This window comes from Mytilus edulis, chromosome 13, assembly GCF_963676685.1.
Source record: "Mytilus edulis chromosome 13, xbMytEdul2.2, whole genome shotgun sequence".
Classification (NCBI taxonomy): Eukaryota; Metazoa; Mollusca; class Bivalvia; order Mytilida; family Mytilidae; genus Mytilus; species Mytilus edulis.
Window position 1 is genome coordinate 7,315,671 of NC_092356.1, and position 19,994 is coordinate 7,335,664.

Consider the following 19,994-nt stretch of genomic DNA (forward strand, 5'->3'; position numbering starts at 1 on the left):
AGATACCATTATAGCAGAATGTTATTAACTTGCACCATAGTACAGATATTAATGATTACAACAGTATATAAAAATAATGTTTAGAGAAAATTTTGTATTAAATTTGTAATCCCTTCCATCATTGTCCATGGTTTTGTTAATTTACAGATTTCAGCTATCATTATGTAAAATAAAAAATTTCGCATTCAATTCTAAGAAATCAAATCGGTTGTCAAAAATACTGACAGCTACTACAAGACTTCCTCAACAGCTTCACAAACTGTTATTTCAATCAATCAGGAGAGAAATGCATCATTTCAAATATCAATCATTCTTCTCCACAGTTGGCCCCTCATGTTTTTGAATTTTTGTCAGATTTTCAAAATCCTCTGGTTTTATCCATTTGAACGCCTTAAAAAAATGACCATTGACCCACATTTTTCTTTTTATAAATCTTTTACATGTATAATGTTAGGCCATTTGTAAAAGTCTTTTTTAAAACATTTTTAATTATGTTTAATAGTTTTTGAGAACTTAAACCTGTCAATGATAAAGCTATGAAAAGTTTAGAGAGAACATTTCCCCGCCAGATGTCAATGGCTTAGATCTCGAAAACATGCCCATCGACCTATATTTTTTTTTGCTCTTTTGATTCCTTTATAAATCCCCTATAAAAAACCCTAGTGTTTTAAAAAGTACATTATTTTGAAACTTCCTTAAGGTATAAAAATAAATAAAAACGGAATGAAAAATCTAGACTATTTATGAATGCATGATTGAACAATAAGACTTTTTTTTCATTAATTCAAGTTGCATCCCATATCATAGAATTTTGTTTACCTTTTTCACTTATATGGTCATATTTTTGTTTGTTAATTAAGGTTTATTTCATCAATAATTTACCTTTTAAATGAAATGAAATTAATTGTAATATCGATGTTTGTATAAAGTGCAATACGTTGTTATACCGCTACAGTCCCTAATTAGATAAAGAAATTGCATTAATGATGCATATGGTTTTAATTTCCTTTTATGTCTTGATTGTATAATTGGTTTTTAAAATACTTAATTACACTTTATGAAGTACATGTTTCCCAATGCTGTCAGTTTTTGCTGAAATATGGAATCTGCACATTCATTTAATGGCAACAGGCTTGATTTAAACTGTACGATTATGGTACTATAATTGACAGTGGTTTAGCATAAAAAATGCTAAAATCCAATGAATATTGATGTAAATGTAGTTATGAATTGTTATTTTTAATCTGAACCATTAACTCTTTATCATGCAGTTTTACATGTGAATCATTATGATATAAGAAAATAATGATATAATATATAAATCTTGCTGTCAAGCTTACCATGCCTACATCTAGTCTTCAATACGCCTGATCTAATCCATTTTCGATACAAGAAAATGCCCGTACTTAGTCAGAAATCTGACATTTGTTATTTTTTTTTTGGTGTGTTTGATCATTTGATTTTGACATGTAATTAGGGACTTCCTTTATTAAATTTTCCTCGGAGTTTGGAAATGTTGTCATGTTTTATGGGATTCTAATTTCAAGAGCACATGCTATCGTCAAAATATTCTGATTGGGTTCAGTCTTAAGTCTTATATGTTGTGTGAGTGAAATTGTTAGTCTTTTTATCGTCTTGTACTTGGCCATGGTGTTGTCAGTTTCTCTCGATAAAAGAGGGGCGAAAGATCCAAAGAGACAGTCAGACCCATAAATCGAAAATAAACTGCCAACGCTATGGCTAAAAAAACCCAGACAAATGATAATACACAAGCCACAACATAGAAAACTAAAGACTGAGCGACACGAACCCCACCAAAAACACGGGGTGATCTAAGTCGCTCCTAATAGGTAAGCAGATCCTGCTTTACACGTGGCACTCGTCGTGTAGAGATGCGACTGTGCCCGTTATATCTTTCATCTCTTTTGTAAACATTAAAAGTTTGTTTTCCCTGTAGGCCCGTAGAATGACATAACCACTCTCTTTCCTAAGCCTTACCAAGAAAACGTAGCAATTTTTTTTTCTATTTAGTTCCATGATCAAATGCGAACAAGTTTTGTGTGTAGAATATTAGTTACTGGTGGTTCAAGAAAGGTGCATTCTATATGTAAGTCGTCTGGTCGAATATTGTTTATTCTAGAGGTTACCACTCCGTGTAATCATTGAATGTATGGACACTTTGTTGTCAATAAAAATGAAATATTAAATGCGACTGTCCTACAAGTAAGATGCTCAGCTAGATATAAACCAGATTTCTCTACCATTTTCGACATAAGGAAATGCCTGTACCAAGTCCACAATATTCCTCTTATTTGATGTGTTATTAAAATTTTGATTACTGGTATGCCATTTGATACGGGCATTTTTTAATTTTCGTTCGAGTTCGGATTGTTTGTTACTTAGTATTCTGAATCTTAAAAAGGTAAAAAACCTTTTTTTTGCAGAAATATGTGGTTAGATTTGACAAAAACAATTCAAAGATATATGTCGGCTATTCATGTCAAACTTTGATCCTTAGTTTGTAAGATTATATACAACCGAAACTCTACGAATCTCTTTTTTTTAATGTGACATATTTTGTTTTTAATTTACATTGCAAATAACAATATTTGACGATCGTACATTTTGTCCGTTCAAAAAGGTTTTGTGAAGCTTCATTAAAAACTAAACTTTTCCCAGAAGTTGTTATATTCATTATTTATTCAATTTTATTTTATGTCAATATTAACCTGTTTTTTTTACATATTGAAATGATCATCTCTAAAAGTACATTGGCTATATCAATGATCGAATTAGCTGTGTATTAACAAATTGAAAAGGCTTCAGTTGAAGTTAATTGATTTGTCCAAGTTAATAAATGGTGATAAATTAATATAAAACTATAACAAACAAAAAAACAAACTTTGGAAGAATAAAATATAGTTCCATCAAGCATTGCACTTTTAATTAAAAATTCAATGACAGTCAGTAATCAATTGTTCCAATACCAATATTATTTAAGACCTGCCAATATAATAAAACAGATATTTTTAAGTAGGTCACGTCCTTGAAACATTTGCATTCAACAACGACTAGACATTTGTAAATAAATAGGTTTCTATCGGTAAAAACCGAATGAAGTAGACATACGAATATCATATTGAGTGTTGATAATACATTGTCCACAGTTCAAGACAGCTGACAAACAGGTCATGTTATTAAATCTTACAAGTTAACAGAATAACATGAAATATGCGATGCATAAAGACAGAAGTCTTACATCAAAATATGTATTTGCATTTTGAATGCTTACTAAACATGCTAATCTTCAGACTAGACTTTTTTGTGATGACAGTTAGTACGTGCATTATCAGGTCTTATCTATGAATATGGTTACGTTATTTGCATTCAATGTTAAAAGAAAAAAGTCTATCTTTGGACAAAAGTCACGAATTACAACTTTAGATATCTCCTCAAAAGACATACATCAACCTTGTTGTTTTTATATTTATATTGGTCAATAGCATAGTTTCTCCCGATTAACCGATTCTAAATCCGCTGATTGGAATCTAATTGTTTTACGCATACAATTATTGCCTTCAATTAGGTATATGGTCGCATTGAAGGTGATTATCAGAAAATTACCGTAATTTAACATCATTATAACATCTAATCGTCATCCTCTGTAAAGAGAAAGAAGCTTTTTTTTTATAATTAATTATTGGAAGTATTTTTTCTAATAAAGAAGTTGCATTATTTCAAATACATTTCTCAGCACTAATAAAAACCTCATTAAACGTAAACTATTAAACGACAAAGTACGTCCTTGATAACGGAGCCTTGGTTCACACCAAACAGCAAGCTATAAAGGACCCAAGTGGATCCATTTGTGCGTTTGAACATTAAATATGTACAAAGGAGTAGGTCCGGTAAGGGCCGATTTTGGCCTCAAATTTCAGGTTCATCTAACGAAAGATCTTGAACACTTTTTAAACACTTAAGTGTCTATTTCAATTGATTCGATTAGTTAATGTTAAAGATATTAACTGATTTATTCATTAAAAACGCTCCAATTTAAGAATAATTTTTTAAAATCTATCAAATATGCCAAAAAACGTCACTTTTCAGATAGTTTTTGTCAAAAATGAAAGTGGTCGCATCCGTGTTCATCCTCAACCTTTATATATGTTATGTATTATTATCAAATACAACTTACATTTCAATATTATGAATGAACACGAATGCGGCCACTTTCATTTAAGACGGAAACCATATAAAATTTAACTTGAATGCTACAATTGTGAAGATTTCTGTGATTTAGCATGACTTAATGATGCTAGTACCCAATATACGTGCATTGTATTGTCAAAAACAGCCCATATTTATGTAGCAGAAGCATTCTACTTTCAAATAAATAGCTAAAAGATTACATTTTCACAATTTTGTAAAACTACTATATTTTGGGGCCAAAAGGGGGTCTTACTGAACCTATTCCTTTAGACTAATGACTAGCAATGCAATGACAGGGTTTCAGATCAAAATTATAATACCAGAGTCGTGATGGTTGATACGGATATGCAGAGGAAACGGAGATGAGGGTAGTAATCGCTTTGTAGTCAACATTTTAAACGAAATTTTGTGTTTTTGTCAGATTCATTTATAGAATTTAGAATAATAATAAACACTAGTTATCATTTTCTTTTTTTCTCACAAAAACGTTTTCCTTTTTGTAATCGTATTAAAGTATTCAACCCCTAACTATAAAAATCTTAGTTATATATCTTTCTGTGTAACCTACGATGCTTTCAAAAATATAAGTATCATTCTTTTAAAAATGAAAATAAGAATTTTATCATCTATGAAAAGCAATTGTGATGATGATTGCATGTCAAAATCGCACGGGGGTTTCATTGTGGTACTAGTGACATGGTTTATTGGGGTATTAAGGAGGAAGACCTAGGTTAAGGGAAATAACTCTTAAAAATCATCAGTACGTTTGTGTCAACCATTTTCAAAAACATATTCTAAGCTTCTATGTTACATAGATTATTTTTAATCTGTTTCAGGTAAATGCTTAAAAAACATTGATGAACTTGACTTTTACAAACGCTTAACTGATTTAAAGAGTTATCTCCCTGAACCAAGGTCTACCCCCTTAAAGTAAGTATGTTATTCCTGATTCTTGTCGTAATATTAAAAGCAACACATTGATCTACCACCTTTCAATTTTTTTTTAACTCATCCTTCATGATTATAGGTGATAATTACTAAATATTGTTTCATTTTTATTTTCAAAACTTTGTCACTGATATGATTCTGAAATTCATAATTTAAGCATGAAAATAAAATAAAACTACACAATAATTGTTCTTTTAAAGTCAATCCAATTTACAAACACAAATTAATATGGTAACCACAATATCAATTAATATCCGATAGTCTTTATATGATTTGACATAAGACTATTTTATAGCAGCTTTTGTCCATAGAAAACTGAGCAATTCATTTAGAACCAACCAAGGAAACCTTATTAAATATTTCGATTTACTATATTCTTGCCTGAGCGGATATTTTACGAGGTTTTATTGACCATTTTTTTACATTTAATCTATCTGATGTGCTTCGGTTATAGAGTTTGTTTCAAAGTAATCGGAATTCGTACCGATAAAAAAGCTAACATATATGTTTTCTTGAAGATGACACTAGTTATTCACCGTAGAAAAAGATAAGACCATGGCTATTTTCTTATAAGATTAAGCCATCTTATATGGAAACCTAATGAATACATCTAAAAATTTACTGTTTACACCTCTAAGTGCTCTTTCTATCTTTAATCTAACTGATAATATATTTTTACGAACATAAATTTCAATACTGTCCTACATAACAAATCAGCTATTGTAAGACTGTCCTACATAACAAAACGGATATTTTCAGACTGTTCTACATAACAAAACAGGTAATGTCAGACTGTCATACATAACAAAACAGCTATTTCAGACTGTCATACATAACAAAACAGATATTTAAGACTGTCCTACATCATGTACATAGCAAACAGCTATTGTCAGACTGTCAAACATAAATATACAGCTTTATCAGACTGTCCTACATAACAAAATAGCCAATGTCAGACTGTCAAACATAAAAAGACGGTCATTGTCAGACTGTCCAATATAACAAAAAAGTTATTATCAGACTATCAAACATAGCAAATCATGCTAATGTCAGACTATTAACATACATGTAGCATGAAACCAACTGTCAGACTGTCAAACAGAAAAAAAACCCACAGGTATTATCAGACTGTTTAACATAATCATACAACTATTGCCAAACTGTCCTACATAACAAACAGATATCGTCAGACTGTACAAAATGACACAACAAGTGTTGTCAAACTATCACACAACAGGTGTTTTACTATATAAAGAGTCAGAAATAGGACACAATCGGAAACAGTGACTTGGAACAGATAATTCGGTACATTTTTGTATTTGAAATGCGGTCTACAATTAGACGAATGACATATTTAGAAATGCTGCTTACATGTACATTCATTTAGTTTTGATATGAAAATCAAGGGATTATTATTCGATACCCTATGAAGCATATTGTAAACCTCTGATTTAATTAAATTATTTTTTTTAAATAAACCTCTTCCGCAGTAAATTAAATTTGAATAAAAAGTTATCTTTTAGAAAATTAAACAGGATTCTCTTTTGATAACAATCATGTTCTGGAACGCTCTGCATTACAATTATTGCTTACTTGAATAACAAACCAGATTGAACGAACAACACATTTTTTCGACACTAATGAATTTCGTAGATTCTATTAAATCTGACATTTAAATTGCTTATAAAGGACTAAGTATCCATACGAGCAATGCATACGTAGCGTGTTTGTTAATAAAAAAAATGCATTGATTGATAGTAATAAGACGTCATTGATATACAAAGAATCCGAAATGTACTATGTTTTGAATAATATGAAAAGGTTTGATCTTTCATTCCAGTTCCTTTGTCTTTGATGTTATACCAAACGCGAGATGAAAGTTTCAGTAAACGTGTGACAGAGTCCTTTCGCATTGAGTTGTCATTGGAACTTTTAAGACAATTGTCTAGATTCCAATTAATCTATTATTTTTATTTGTCCATTTTATACATTTTAGATGATAAGTCAAGTACATTGAAGCCACCAAATTAATCTCAGAGATAAAGTTAAACAAAGCGAATGTTGCAGACAGGACCCAAATAAAAAAGCTATAGTTTAGATCATGTTTCCACCAAAAGCCGGTTTGTGTCATCATTTACTACAGCCATAGTCAGGAGAGATATGCGTAACCCAAATTAATTATAACTGCGATCGAGTGATATCGGTATCTTCCATTATAGTCGGATATCAGCTATAACCGGCAGTGGTATCAGTAACTTCCATATAGTCTGAGGTAACATTAATTATTCCTATTATAGCCTGGAGTATCACACACTTCCAGAATAGCCTGTTACTAGTATACAAAGATTCGTCATAGCCGAGAGTGGTATCATTAGATACCAAAACCCTATATTTATCTCTACATAAATTTAAAAGTAATACATATAATACCCAAGAAAAGCCGGGAGTTATAATGGTCACTTATTTCTCAGCAGGGGTAGATACCATCGGGAGTGGTATCATCTGAACCAATCATAGCCAGGAGTTATATTTCAGTCACTTTAAGTAAAGCATTACGGTAGATCAATAATTGCCACTAAAGCCAGGTAGTTATATAAGTTACTCTATTCATAGCTCGGAGTAATACCAGTAACTCATATAATCACCTGGGGATACCATAATCTTATTAAAGAGTGGAGTTGTGCAGTGTACTACTTGATGCTGAATTATGTCATTATCCTGTTTTTATATACATATATTCCTCTATTAGTTGATGAGTTTACCTCAGCTTTAGTTTGTAACCCGAATTTGTTTTCTCGCAATCGATCTATGACTCTTACTCTTGAATAGCGGTATTCTACTTTTGCCTTTATTTATATATTTGAGGACAGCTCCAATTTTTCACAAAAAGCTGACTACGACTTAGCGTCAATCTAAACTTTGTCTAACTGAATTATACTTTTACTTATTTAGTAGATACAAACTAATTTATAAAGGAAAAATTGTAGTAACAAAGATATTCGCATCGCTGTCCATCATGTCTGTCTACTGTGTCACTATCAAGAAGTGCAGACGACACAAAATAGACATCTTAAATCTCTCATTTCCCATTTGTATGCCCTTTTCATTAAGTATTTGATTTGGAATATGTCTATACATTTATATTAATGTAATAAGATCGATAAACATCCAACTGAAAAAAAAAATTTAGTCTTAAACATATTTAAACAATATTTTAGATACCAAACTAACTTCATGTATTACACCTAAATAAATAAACAAAACACAAATAAGTATCGATCGATTAAGGCAATATCATGTTATTAGTACATAGCTTGTAAACTAACTACATGTATTACACCTAAATAAATAAACAAAAACACAAATAAGTATCGATCGATTAAGGCAATATCATGATATTAGTACATAGTTTGTAAACTAACTACATGTATTACACCTAAATAAATAAACAAACGCACAAATAAGTATCGATCGATTAAGGCAATATCATGATATTAATACATAGTTTGTAAACTAACTACATGTATTTCACCTAAATAAATAAACAAAAACACAAATAAGTATCGATCGATTAAGGCAATATCAATATATTAGTACATAGTTTGTAAACTAACTACATGTATTACACCTAAATAAATAAACAAAAACACAAATAAGTATCGATCGATTAAGATCATGATATTAGTACATAGTTTGTAAAAAATAAAGATAGATATACAATGTTAAGAATACAGCGACCAATACTAGAAAACAGCTTGCCTTCGTGTAGAAAGATCTCAGGATTTCGAGTAATTACATTTGCAGATAATTGCCGAATAATGTCTTTTAATTTCAACACCGGTGTTATTGAACATTTAGCAAATCTGCCAGCTGAGACATGACAAAAAAAAATCACCAAACCAACAATTTTTCCTTATAGGGATTTTATAGTCTTGAAAAGTTCCTCAATGCTCAAAATACATCTGTACATATATATACAACCAAAACCAAAACCATAAACACTACTGTCCTTTTCTAGAATTAGACATTTTTGTTTTACACGGGGAAACTCTACACAGACATTAACGACAAAAGGGAGTTTTTTTCGTTCCCTATTGTTCATTTTAATTTTTTAGACGGTGATGTTCCTTTTGCACCATTTTATATTGTGTTTATATATCACAACGCTTTGTCAAAGCCCTTGTCAGTTGTGATGTTTTGGTTTTTAATGGTCGTTATCTAAGAATTACTGGTAAACTATTAAGTCAAGGATTTGGCCACCACAAATAACTTAAAACTTTTACTTTTTATACTTCAATCAATAAAAAAAATGGTTTAGGAGTTTCTTTGTACCTATAGAGACTAATTTTAAACGGGAAATCACGCCAGGTTTTCGGAGATGTTGTTTACCTATGCCAGAAATTTAGATGCTATCCGTGTTAAATTATCAAACCTTTGAATAAACTTGTTCTAAAAGGTATTAGATTCTACACAGTAATTAGATCTTATGATATGGTTTTTATTGGTATACATATTGATTTTTTTCATCAGTAAATCAAAATCAAACTAACATTTTTTTTTAAATTTAGATGCACATTCATGGCTCTGCAATCTACATGTATCTGGGCATTGCACAAGGTCATGTTCATTCTCTAACTATTAAAGGAGTACTTACATTGAAAAATCCATTAATGTTTCATGTGTACTGACTGGTATTTTAGTCTTCGGTGTATGAATGTTATTAGTTTATTACTAACTCGTTTAACCCAGCTACGTTATTTATTGATAATGGACTTTTGACGAGGTCAATACGTTATATATGGACCGGTTCAGATTATATTGACCAATGACGAAGTATGTGACTGTCCAGACAGGCGTTCGTAATTCGGTGATTATAGTTTGCTGCTGTATATTTCTATCATAATTTTTTGGTTCATAAAGCGGGTTTTTAGTTTCACAGTTGAATCGTTTTATATTTCATTATGAGACCTATTATAACTGACTTCGGTATGGGTTTTTCTCCTTACCGAAGGTCTTATGGTGACCTTTATTTGTAGATTTCTAATCGTTTTGTTTATGGTGGAATGGTTTCTCATTAGTTAGCAATCTTTAATTATTTCCTTATTTCTATATTTTTAGAATTGACACAAAATGATTATAATAAAAATATAAAAGTTCGCAAACAGAATTATAATGTTCTTTTTATCACATGTCTATTCAGACATTGTAAGATATATAAAGCTAATTTCCTAACCTGTTTACTTTATAAATTAGATGTTATGTGTATTATATTACATATACCTACGAAAACATTCAAACCAGACTAAACTAAAGTTCTTTTAATTAATGTTGTTTCAGTCATTTTATTTTTTACTTTACTTCTTATACAACAATTTAACAACCATTCAGTGCATTGTCATTAAATGATTGTAAATAATGACTGGTCGAATGTTATTGCAAATTTACTTTGAAGTTTGCAATTGTTGTTGTTTTGAGAAAAAGCTGCCATTATATTATTGTTTATTCTGATTAATGAACATTTATATCAAATAAAACGCTCTTTGTTTTCTCGATGAACCGCGTATGATAATACTAAACACTGCCTAATTGAGGTTTATTATATTACAACCGCCGTGAAATTGAGATATTGAGACAACTATTATATCATGTCGGTTAGGGCATGATCATTCATACTTTGTGAGAGAAAAGTAGATTTTTCGAAGGAAAACAATATTTTCTAACTTAAAACAAAACGTTTTTGTTCGGGATATCATGCGGGGACAAAATCTCTATAACAAAATGTGACTATCATATATTCCATCTATTTCTCCATTTTGTACACATTACATACATAGTGAACGATTCTAAATTTAATGTATCATCATAAGGCTTGGTCAGAGACACGACAATGCGGTATGGGCTTTGCTCATTGTTGATGGCCGTACAGTGACCTATAGTTGTTAATTTCTGTGTCATTTGGTCTCTTGTGGAGAGTTGTCTAGTTGGCAATCATACCACATTTTCTTTTTTATATTTATTTAGTTTCAATGTCTTGATTAAATAAAAGAATATGTGAAATGAGTGCTATCCAAGTCACAATTTATAAAAGTTAACCATTATAGGTCAAAGTACGGTTTTTAACACGGAGTTTTGGCTCATATCGAACAACAAGCTATAAGGTCCCAAAAAAGCTACAAGTGTAAAACCATTCAAACAGGAAAAGCAACGGTCTAATCTATATAAAATATGAAACAAAAACAAAAAACAATTATGAACCACATCAACAAACGACAGCTACTAAACATCCGATATCTGACTTAGGACAGGTTCAAAATTGCAGCGGGTTGAAACGTTCCAATTGTACCAATAGTGTAACATCACAACATAGACACACTATAAAATGTCAATTATTCAATAAAAATACATATCATTTGATCTATGATACAATGTAAATACAAAATCAATAAAATAAGTGACGAATAATTAAAGCAACAGTATTATATTTGAAATATGAAAGAATTTCAGAATTTTTTTTATCTTGAGAAAAAATCTGCCGTTTGCAATGACATAATACACAGGTAAATGAATATAATTGTGTTGATAGGTATACATGCAAAGTTCAAATGGAGAAAGGTAATATGGTTTACAAAATAAACAATTTTGATGTTCATATTACGAAAAAGTGAAATTGTTTAGTAATACCTAAGAAAGTATACAGACCAGACATTAACCTGAATAAGTAAACATTAAATAACAAAAAAAGCATTACATTACATTAGTTTCAACAGGTCAAATAAATATGAAAGTACTATTTGAGAGTACTCGAAACTACTGACAGCTACTTAAAGCTGTTTAACATATCAAATTGTACGCTATACCTTTTTAAAATATTTTTGGTGGCATATATCATCATGCAGACAGCTCATGTACAGGATCATACACACTTAGGTACTTTTTAGGAGTTACAGGTCCTGCTTAAACCAACTTTTATGTTTTGATACGATAAAAAAACATAAACGTTTACGTCAATAAACAATATCATAATAGATACCATGATTGAAATTTAGTATTTGCGCCAGACGCGCGTTTCGTCTACAAAATAAAATAGGGTCTTAAATGTTTGCCAAAAACATCTAAGGTAATCTATTCCTGAGTTAGGAAAACCTTAGTATTTCAAACATTCAAAGTTTTGTTAACAGTTAATATATAATTAAAACCTTCTAAAATAAGTCCCAACACACAACGCAAAACCATGAAGACCACACTATGATCTATAAAAATAAGATTGCGATGGGATTGTGGTATGGTCGGCTTGAATATTGAGTATTTTATAGTTTTCACATTGATACTACAAATATACGACCTCGCTATGATGCTGAACTGCTACGATTCCGCTAATTTTGATCTTGTCGCCCTCTTTCTGCTTGTAATTCATTGACTTCTACACACAATTCTTGCTTCGATATATCACTTAATGAAAAATGAAAGAGGTTTGTATTTTCTAGTCGCTCACTTTTTTAAAAAGGGGGTATTAAAATACTTTTTTTGATTGCACAAGATGCGCTTTTATGAGCAACACGAAGAATGCCACATGTGGAGCTGGATCTACTTATCTTTCCGGCGCATCTGAGATCACCCTAAGTTTTTGGTGGTGTTTGTGTTGCTAAGACTAGTTTTTTGTATTGTGTTGTGTGTACTTTTATTTGTCTGTTTGTCTTTTTCATTTTTAGCATGGCGTCGTTAGTTTCATTTCGATCTATGAGTAGACTGTCCCTTTGATATCTTTCGCCCCTCTTTTTTATTTACTTTTCATTTACATAGACTTACACATAAAGAAACAATAACAATAACTTTTGTCAAATCGATATCAATCGACTTTTTCAATAAAGTCATTAAAACATATGTTACTAAACCACTTGTAACGGGCTCGCCTTGAGTAAAGGAGTTTATGTGAGCACTATTTTCGAATTGAGAGACACTATACCCTCTTTTCCAACTTCATGATCAAATTGTTTCAACAAGTTTTACTCTTGTATATGAAAGAAAACATGGGAACTACACGAAGATGTAAGCATCATTGGTTAATGATCTATCGATAAGGTTGAAAGATACAAAACAATTCATTTTTTAGGCAAACATTTGGAATGTTGAGATTTCAAATTTATTAATATATTCTTGAATTTAAGGAAATATTCTGCCAAAATGTCTAATGAATAAATATATATGTATTTGAAACGTATTATTGTTTATTTGAGTTTTAGTTCCATATTAATACACATTTAGGAAGGCTTATTGCGGCTGCTCAAGATTACGAAACCTTACGGAATGTTTTAATCATATATAAGCAGATGTGGTATGAACTCTCCATCCATTAACAAAGCTGTCAACTTTTAATTGGGTATTAAACTGAGATCACCCCTAGTTTTTGGTGGGGGTCGTGTTGTTTATTCTTTAGTTTTCTATGTTGTGTCATGTGTAGCATTGTTTTTCTGTTTGTCTTTTTTTTTCATTTTTAGCCATGGCGTTGTCAGTTTGTTTAAGATTTACGAGTTTGACTGTCCCTTTGGTATCTTTCGTCCCTCTTTTATTAGTATGAGTGTTTTCTTTCAAAAAGTAAAATCACAAAAATACTGAACTTAGAGTAAAATCAATTCGTAAAGTCCATAATCACATGGCAAAATCAAATAACAATACGCATAAAATGAACGGACAAGAACTGTCATATTCCTGACTTGGTACAGGCATTTTCAAATGTAGAAAATGGTGGATTAAATATGGTTTTATAACGCTAACCTTCTTACTTTGATGACAGTCTCATCAAATTCCGTTATATTTACATTAATGCGTTAACTAAACAGACACAATTAATAAAATAGTCAAAATATGGGTACACCAGTCATCATCGTATAACAATTTTAACAGAACACAAAAACATCTATCTACAAACACATTCATTGATTTTTGTTTCTGACGTTAGAAAATTTTATACGTCACATAGATTTGTCGCTCAATGTGCATACAAACAATTTAAAAATTTACATAGGCAATTTTAGCATACAGGGTTAAAAAATCAAAAGTATGTAAGAATAAATTTCAGAAATAGACCGAGATTTAAACTAGTCCAAAAGATATATATAGAATTTATAAGAATCCACAAATAATTAATTCCACTACGCGATTGAATGATTTTGACGTTTGTGGTTCAACGTATATTGTAATTCATAATAGAAATATATCATAATGACATAAAATAGAACAATATCATACTGACGGGATCTTTTAGAGTACAGAGTCACGTTATCAGAACCAAAGAAATTCAAAAAGTCGCATATACAAAACACACCTACAAAAAATGAAAGACAATTCAAACACATTGACGAGATGTATAAGTACCGAGCCACGTCAAACGGATATCACATAAAACCATTCAACAGTAACAGTAATATTAATAATAGAACAAAGACAAATGAAAGAACTATAAAACACGTTGTTAAGATGATAAACAAAATCAGTACGCAGAACCTATACATCAAGACCATCGTGTAGTATTTGTGAAGTTGATACGGATTATTTATCAACAAGGTCTTGGTACCTTACAATGAACTTTTTTTTAGAAAAGGACGAGCGTCACTGATGAACTTTTGTAGACGAAACATGTTGCTGCTGGTTTATATATCACAAAGTCCAACTTATAACACATTAGGAGTGAAATAAAGTTTGCGCGTTGTTATAAATCGAACATTACTTACATTTAAAAGAATATGTCATATAATCTCGAGGACGATGACATAACGTTATCAAATAAACATTATACAATTTTCTTAATGAACTCAAGAAATAAAAAAAGATGTTCGCCATGACAACGGCACAGAGAGGATTTGATTTTGATAAAGTTATAGAAACCTTACGATATCATTGTTTAAGTGTTCTCAACATTCAAACAACGTTCATCATTATCAATTATACTGCCGGAAACATGAATGAACACTTCAAGATGGATCGAAGTTCTTCACAAACGTAGTCAGAAGTTTCGTGAGGAATGCAAGAAGAACCAATTATCGTACTGTGTAAACTTATTCGATGAAGGATGGGAACATAAGATTCCGACAGTTACAGCTATGTTTTAAATTAAGTATCAAATCAGATTTCCTTGTAATGCCTTGCTACTTTTTAACATGGAAATATGGTGATACATCAAGCTAGTGGAAATTAACATGTAACAATTAATGTTCTAAAACTTTAGTCTGGAATCAACTTGAAGACGTGTATTGTCAAAGAAAACTACAAGAAAATTCAATTTGTAAGACCTCAATAATTTAGTTTTTGCTTATTCAAAAGTATGGGAATCGTATAAAGTATAAGTATACCTCTGAGAGTTTGTTATACGACTCGATTAAAATTACGGGTAATCGGTAAAGGTCAACAGCTCATACTTAGTTCTGAATGCAATGAACGAAGACGGTCGTATAGCAACGGTTTACGTATCATGATTATTGTAAATCAATGTAAGCATAAATAAATTCAGCATAGATACCAGGATTATTTTTTTTTATTTACGCCAGACGCGCGTTTCGTCTAAAAAAAGACTCATCAGTGACGCTCGAATCCAAAAAAGTCAAAAAGGTCAAATAAATTTTCCTCTGACAAAACCTTATTAACATTATTCGTATTTTTCAAATGTTCAATTATGCTGGTTACAGTAGCCATTTCTATGACCTTGTCGTGTTTTAAGTGGTATTAAAAATGTCCTAGTGTTAGGATAACGATTTCGACTCTCCGAATTCATTAATTAAAGGTGTTAGAACGGCAATTGTAAAGTTATGGTGAAATGAACTTATCCTATCAGAATTTTATTCTTATAACAAACACAATTCTCTTTTCGAATGCGTTGTTAGTAGTTTGGGTCATCATGCAATTTTTTATATGTCTTTCTGTGTTGACATGAACTATAAATTAACTGTTTACAGAACTTTGATTTTTTTAAAATTCTAAGGCTTTTTACCTCATGATATATATAACCTTAGCTGTATTTTACAAATCTTGTAGGAATTTTTGGTCTGAGCATCACTGATAAGTCTTTGTAGATGAAACGTGCATCTGGCGCAAATATTAGATTTCAATTTGTATAGTTATGTTGAGTTTATTTACCTTCTTCTGAACTGTTTTAAGGGATTTTGTTTTGAATTTCATCGGCGATCAAGTATTTCTTTTTATTCTAATTTTTATCTTTCGTTCTCCTTTGAATCTGGTATCCAAGACCCTAACCAACAAACATTACATCATTTCAAACATGTTAATCTTAATTTTTGCGGACTTAAATGATGACCTCTTGTCATTCTCAGTGATCTAACTGGGATTGAAGAATGTATGACTCTGATCCTAACGAGGCATTATCTTGGCATATGATGTTCCTCTTTACATTCATTTTTGTAAAAACAATGGTGTTATGGACTTATTTCAATATAAGATTGAAGAAAATAGACTAAGAATATGAACAAAACAAATATCCACAACCTCCTGCGTTTAAAATGTGTCATAGTACGATCATTGCTTATCATAGAACTGATTAAATGCGAGTCCTAAAAGATTGTATCAACTCTAAAATAGAATTATTTTAAGGCAACAGTAACTTTTCTATGTTCAAAATTCATAAAACGTTATTAAATAGATATAACACACTAAAACTGAAGTAATCACATGTATAAAAAGATGACTGGTGCATCTACAAAAAATATCAAATTCTGTTCAAATGTCATATTATGGTGTAGAACACATTTGGTTAACATATAAATTAAACAACTATTCTGTTACTAAAGATCTAAGACTGTAAATACATATCTCACGCTAGTGTGTTGAAATACAGACATACCGTATCGGACAGCCGATTCATCAAGGTGACCGTTAAACTTATGTAGTGTCAATTTCAGCCTCCCTTCCATGAATGTGTTAGGGTAGATTTTGTGTAGGGAGCATACCCCTGCTAATGAAACGTTTCAATAGGTCACAATTATAAGCATGATACTTATTCTGAATTGTGTTCTCTGATTTCAACCTTCGATATGTAGACAACCAACAGTAATGGTTATATAATTGAGCGAACAGTAGTAAGTCTCTTTATCCCGAAGGAATACTTGTGAGAGAAATTCTATGATATTTATTCCATCTTATTTTGATTAGTATTGCCTTTGTACAAGATGTTTTGTGGGTTTTGATAAACGTTTTCGTAAAATAGTTCATCACAATGAAACGGTTTCTTATTTCTTGTTATAGTCTTTTTGAGTTTTTTCAATGATATACCTATGTCACGATTGTAATAGTATGATATTTACAACTCGTTCACTCTGCTAGTGTCTGTAACGATATTGTGTTTCGATAAACGTTTTCTATGTTAAGCTGGTGTATTTGAAAGTCACGAATTTTGTTCCAATGAAATAATCGAGGCCTTCACCAAATTATTTTAAATATAAAATAAAACTGGATAGATAGTTTTGCTGTACTTTTTGAGATATTGTGACAAATCTAGTGTCTTGATTTTTTCGGTTGTTAAGTTTTTTGAAGTTCATTTCTTTTTGTGTTTTTCTCTTTTAGAAGATTGTTAAGGGGTTTTCCTGTTGTAGAATTATTTTTGTTTTTAATACCTGAACACATAAATTATCATGTGTTGCTGTGGTCAAGCTGGTGCTTGTGCTTTGTCATTGTCGTACCTGTCTCGTGCTGTTTGTTGTATCGTTGTCATGGGTTCATCGATGTGTACTAGTTCGAGTTTTGTTCTGGGGAAGCTTCATTTTTTAGGTTTGTTTGAGGTCGGACGTTGGTCTGACTTTTGGAAAAGCTGGATAGTCCTCGATCAGTGCTTCGTGTTTTATGTCTTTATTGTGTGCTTATTAACACCATGCGAAAAATTACACTAATCATCACCGACACATTCTGTATGTTTGTACCTATCCCAAGTCAGGAGTCTACATTCAGTGGTTGTCGCTTGTTCCTGTGTTACATATTTGTTTTTCGCTCATTGTTTTGTGTACTTTAATAAGGCCGTTAGTTTTCACGTTTGATTTATTTCAGATTGGTAATTTATGGTCTTTTTACCGCTGAATATGCGGAATGGGCTTTGCTCATTTTTGAAGGCCGTATGGTTACCTATTGATATTAATTTCTGGTTTCTTGTGACGATTTGCCTCAGAGTAAATCCTACCACATCCTCTTTTTTATATGTATGATTACATCGTTATATGTATACAGTTGCACTAGTTCTTCGAGAGGCAAATAATGGCAAATAAGAGATACTCAAAGTTTTAAACATCGTTTTTTATATATGCTGTGTCACATGAATATACATTTTATCAAGAAATGTCAAAGATTTAAAAATTAGAAATGTTGTCTTATAATTTAGCGATAACTTTATTTGGTATTGTATGACTTTGATACTTTAAAAGCAATATTTTCCAAAAATCGAACAATTAAATATGAGGGGGAGGACAGGGGTAAGGGAGACAGGGAGAAAGGGGGTGGGAGAAAGGAGAAAGGGGGTAGGAGAAAGGAGAGGAAGGCTGGGAGAAAGGAGAAAAAGTAGGAGAAAGGAGAAAAAATAAAATATCTCTCCTTTTAAAAAAATTTCTAATATTTCAAGAAAAAATATCTCAAAAGGAGATGTTTTATTCTAATGGGAGAAAGGAGAACGGGGGTAGGAGAAAAGAGAAGAGGGGTGGGATAAGGGAGAAGTGTACCCCCTGTCCTCCCCCTCAAATATGGATTGATTATTGATGAAAACAATCTATAAAGACTACCCTTTGAATTTGAAGTCCATATTCTTTATTGTGGGTTTTCACAGTATCTGCTGTGAATAAACACTCAGATTTTTCAAAGAATAAACAAATTCCAAATATTTTTTTTACATAATAACATATTTGACAAAATATAGAAATTAATGAAAGAATATATAGATATACAACTTTCCCTATAAATCTTTTAAGAACAATAACTTATTAAAAAGACTAAATACTAATATATAAACAAAACAACTGCCCACGTATTTAATTCATATAAATAGAATTATACGCATCCAGATTAATAGAAATAAAGATGGTGGATTAAGAATTAATCTGCTCAACAACTTGAATAATGTATTTATAATTTTGCAAAAAAAAAAGCAACAGTAGTATACCGCTATTCGAAACTCATGAATCGATAGAAGAAAAAAAATCCGGGATGTAAACGTGTCATTCATATATTGAAAATAAATGATTCTTTTTTAAATGTATAGGAGGAATATGTTCAAAAGGCTCTGAAACCAAACAAAATATATGTAAGGTGTGTCTGAAGCGTATTCGTTTGGATTTACCAATATAATGGACGCTCAAAACAAAACCAAAGAAAAAATCATGGATTGAAATTGTGACCAAATCATACAATATAGGAACCACACAACTAGTAATGGTAAAGGTCTCTAAAAATGATAGCTTTTAAAGAAACTTCAATCTGGAATAGTATATCAAGGCCTCTAAAAATGATAACTTTAAAAGAAACTTCAATCTGGAAACAGTATATCCAGGCGTCTAAAAATGATAACTTTTAAAGAAACTTCAATCTGGGAACAGTGTATCAATGCCTCTAAAATGGTAACTTTTAAAGAAACTTCAATCTGGGAACAGTATAGCAATGCATCTAAAAATGATAACTTTTAAAAAAACTTCAATCTGGGAACAGTGTATCAATGCCTCTAAAATTATAACTTTTAAAGAAACTTCAATCTGGGAACAGTATATCAATGCCTCTAAAAATGATAACTTTTACAGAAATTTCAATCTGGGAACAGTGTATCAATATAATTACATTAGATGTATGTTTCATTATAATAC